The following is a 4717-nucleotide window of genomic DNA, read 5'->3' on the forward strand; positions in this document are numbered from 1 at the left end:
TACCCAATGATGCCCTTGGCACCACAAGAGGCAAACTAATGCAGGGGGTTGGGACAAGAGGGTGCCAAAAACAACATGGACCAATCCACTTACTTGTTCTAGAAGATGGTGCAAAAATGGTAGAAGAGTTGTAAGTAGCAATGCTATGTAATATCTGTGAAGAAGCTAAAAAGACTGCAGGTTATTTCACCAGAAGAGTGAAATGCCCAGGAAAGGGTATAACAAAACTTTTTGTTTAATAGGCTGTTTTCATTTTGAGCTGACAAAGAAGGAAGAAATGGCTTTATACCTGTCTGTTAGGAATTTGGGTGAGACCAGCAGAACTCTGTTGCAGTAACAATAGTGGGGAGGGAAACAGGGAAGCTAATGGAACACACGCTCCAGTGAATCTTTTTTTTTTTTTTTTTTTTTTCACAGTATCCTCTGCACTCAATGCAGGGCTTGAACTCACAACCCTGAATTCAAGAGTGGCATGCTCTACTTACAGGCTCCCCACCTGGGAGACTGTATGTCAGGAACAGTGCAGGGCCACCTACAATTCCAGGCAGTGACTTTCAAATATTGTAATGCATGATTTCCTACATAATCTTTTGGCCTAGAGAAACACTTCTGTTATGTTATAACCTCAGACAGCAATGAGGTAATAATAGCAGGGATTAAAAATAATCAAGATGAGAAATAAAAATGTCACAGAGTGAAAAGTAAGTCCTTAATGAATAAAACCGGATTTTTAGAAACAAGTACGGATAGGAAGAAGTGGGAGATTGTAGGCATGCTTATTTTAATTTTCAAAGTATATGTTCTTGTTCTAGGTGTTTGTTTTCAGCAATTTGGAGCTCATTCCAGATTCTGAATCGCCCTTTCTGAGATTCACTCCTCTACAAATTTAGGTTAGCACGCCCTCTGGTGGCAGGGAGCTAATCTTGCTTCTCAAAAAGTATATCCTCCGTAACCCCTTCTATAGAAGTTGAATATTCCGTTAAACAGTTCTTTCACAATAGAGCAAATACAAACACAACTTTTGCAGAATGAAGAAGTCATAAACATCTAATTGTAGTTCCTGTTTAATTTCCTGTAAAGAGTTCAAAAAGCAATTTGGGATCTTGAAGAACTTCAGGGATAATTACTGCAATACTGATTCAAAAGAAGTGTCTTTACATCCCCAAAAGCAAGGGAATCAAGAGCAAAAATAAACGATTGGGACCTCANTGAGATCAATCGAATGCCTGATAAATAAGCTTTCCCTGTTTATGGCAAATAAAACATCCTGATTTATAAAGATACTTTCTCAGCCAAGACAACTTTCATAAACCTATTTGAGATGAACCTAAAAGAGAAAAAAGGCCAATAATCATTGAAAATATCTAAGAGATAAGAAAAAAAAATTAATACTTTAGCTTCAGTAATTTTCCAAGAAACACAATTAATCAATAAATATAATTCTAATCTTGATACACAGCCAGTCATTATCTGGCTGTGTGATTTTAGATTTCACTAGATACTCTAATAGTCTTCAAATGAATTTCCTGTTATTTTTCTTAACCTACATCCAACATAACTCGCAACCCAAGTATTAACCAAATTAATATTAACTCAATATTAATTCTCTCCAGGAAACTAATCGCATAGACCCAATAATATGTAAATACACATTATAAAGACAATTATAAAAATAGCAAATGTACAGTGAAATTTTCCTCTGATTATTTGGAAGACACTGGGAAATACGGCAGAGTAGGCATTGAGGCTAACATGTTATGGGCACTGCTATGAGGAAAGAGCTTCCCAGTTAATTTCAAGCTCATATTTTGGAGGAAGAGGCTGGAGGGAAATGAATGAATCCAGTTTTGATCAGGGGCTCACACAGGTCTATACAACTGGAGCTGTGAATAGGGTGGAGAGGATGGGGTGGGGGCAGACAACTTAACAGGTGTCCATGACAAGCACAAACTTACATCACTCTTAAAAAATTGAATAACCTCTTGCTTTGACTCTTAATAAGAATTTGTTTATGCTGCTGCTATTGTTGTTGATAATTAATAAAGTACATATTTTTCATTTATCCCATTGAATTTAGGTAATATAACTAAAGCTATATTATTCATTTAATATGTCCTAACCAAGGCCACAAAAAGGTTTTATGGCCCTATAAAGATTTCTTACAAGGAATATGACATTGTATAAAAAAATTAATCTCTAAGATAAAAATGCATCTGAGCCTTAAATGTCTGCTATAAAACTCTATAATTTAGAGGGGAAAGTCAAATTTTAATAAGATTTGAGATGGGAACAAAAATCATTGATACAATACTCTTATTATGTTTTCCCTAATATTTTTGTATTTCTAGTATCTTAAAATTCATACATTAGACATTTCCTCTGGCATTGCAAACCAATAGGATTGTTAATGTCCATTTTATTAATTAGGGGGGAAAATCAAAGGATTTCTTAAGATCACAGAAAAACTGCTTAAAGAGCCCACATGGTTTTTGTTTGCTCCATCCATCCATCCATCCACCCATCCATTTATTCATCAGATATCTATTGAGCAAATCTGTATATTAAGTATGTACCCTCATAGGAGTGATTAAGATATAATATCCCTGTATACAGGCAGTTTGCAATATAGTAGGACCAATCAGAAAACTACATGCATAAATATAGAAAATAGGCTGAAATGGGTACTTTGGAAGTTCAGAGGATTGGAATTTCAGTAAGTAGAGAGCGCTTAGAAATTATGCAGTCCAACTTCTTTCTTAGTATATAAATGCTCAATAGAATATTTGGTATCCAGGGTCTTTTCCTAACACTTAGTATAAATATTATACTATACATAGCATAATATATATATATGTAGTATATATATTTTAATGTATAAAGAATGTTAAGATCCTAGAGATGTGTATACACATTTTATATATATATATATATATAAATGCCTCTTGCACTTGATGGGTCTCCAGACAGAATCTGGGCATGTGGACAGAGGAATAAACCAGGCTGCCTCCTGTCCTGGGTTTGGGGACACAGGCTAAGGAGAAAATAAAAAAGAAAGTCCTGGCTGAGGGCAGGCCAAAGAGCAAGAGAAATTTATAAATTTAACATCTAAGGAGTAAACTGAGACAAAAATTAAGATCCATAATGAAATGGCTTTCATAAGGAACAGATGAGGGGGAAAAAAGGAGGTTTTGGGGGTGGAATCCAGGGAGGTAACTTGAACCAATTTTTTATCTTCCAGGGATGATCCCCAAGAAGAAAAGGAAAGTATTAACAGGACAAAGCCTGTTCCAGCATCTTCCCTTAATCAACATTTACTATGCACCATGCTCTGGGCCAACCACTAGCTATCAAAGATGAAGAAGACCTATGTCCAGATATCAGAGTTCTCGCAGCCTCCTTTGGGAGATGGACATAGGCCATCTACCTCCTACATAATGTGATTAGTACAATGATGGAGAACACACAGGGACCACAGAAGAGGACCAAAAGCCCTGGGGAAGACAATTGCCACATAGGATACAAAGGATTTGAGTAGATGGAAGGAATGGGGAAGGATTTCCTAAGATGGAAGAGAAAAGTCAAGTGAAGGTCCAGAAGATGAGAAGGAGCTCATGTAAAAAGGAGCTACTTGTAGTTCCATGTTGCTGGACTGTCAAGTGTAAATCACTGTAACTCAGATGTTTCCTTTCCTGTACTTTAGAAATCATGTTTGGAACCTAAGCAAAGGCATTTACATTGATTAGTTTTAATATTTGTATTCCTTTTTTCCTTTCTTATAAGAGTTTTAGATTATTCTTAAAGCATCAAAAGTCTATATTCAGTGTTTCCCCAGGCTACAGATATTGGAAAATGTGATGAACATTTTTTTTTACCTTTCTCCTAGTCCTTTACTGAAAAAAAAATTAAAATAAAAGGTTGATGTGTATCCCCAAAAGCAAGGGAATCAAAAGCAAAAATAAACGATTGGGACCTCATCAAGATTAAAAGCTTCTGCACAGCAAAGGAAACAACCCACATAACTAATAGGCAACCAACGGAATGGGAAAAGATAGTTGCAAATGACATATCAGATAAAGGGTTAATATCCAGAATCTATAAGGAACTCACCAAACTCCACACCCGAAAAACAAACAACCCAGTGAAGAAATGGGCAGAAGATATGAACAGACACTTCTCCAAAGAGGACATCCAGATGGCCAACAGACACATGAAACGATGCTCAGCATCCCTCCTCATCAGGGAAATACAAATCAAAACCACACTGAGATACCACCTCACGCCAGTCAGAGTGGCTAAAATGAGCCAATCAGAGAACTCTAGATGCTGGCGAGGATGTGGAGAAACGGGCACCCTCCTACACTGTTGGTGGGAATGTAAACTGGTACAGCCCCTCTGGAAAACAGTGTGGAGGTTCCTCAGGAAACTAACAATAGAACTCCCCTAGGACCCAGCAATAGCACTGCTAGGAATTTACCCAAGGGATACAGAAATGCTGATGCATAGGAGCACATGTACCCCAATGTTCATAGCAGCACTCTCCACAATAGCTAAAACATGGAAAGAGCCTAAGTGTCCATCAACGGACGAATGGATCAAGAAGATGTGGTTTATCTATACCATGGAATACTACATGGCAATGAGAAACAATGAAATCTGGCCATGTGTAGCAACATGGATGGACCTTGAGGGTGTTATGCTGAGCGAAATAAGTCAGGCA

The sequence above is a fragment of the Crocuta crocuta genome, unplaced genomic scaffold (assembly GCF_008692635.1).
Source record: "Crocuta crocuta isolate KB4526 unplaced genomic scaffold, BGI_CrCroc_1.0 scaffold156, whole genome shotgun sequence".
Taxonomy (NCBI): domain Eukaryota; kingdom Metazoa; phylum Chordata; class Mammalia; order Carnivora; family Hyaenidae; genus Crocuta; species Crocuta crocuta.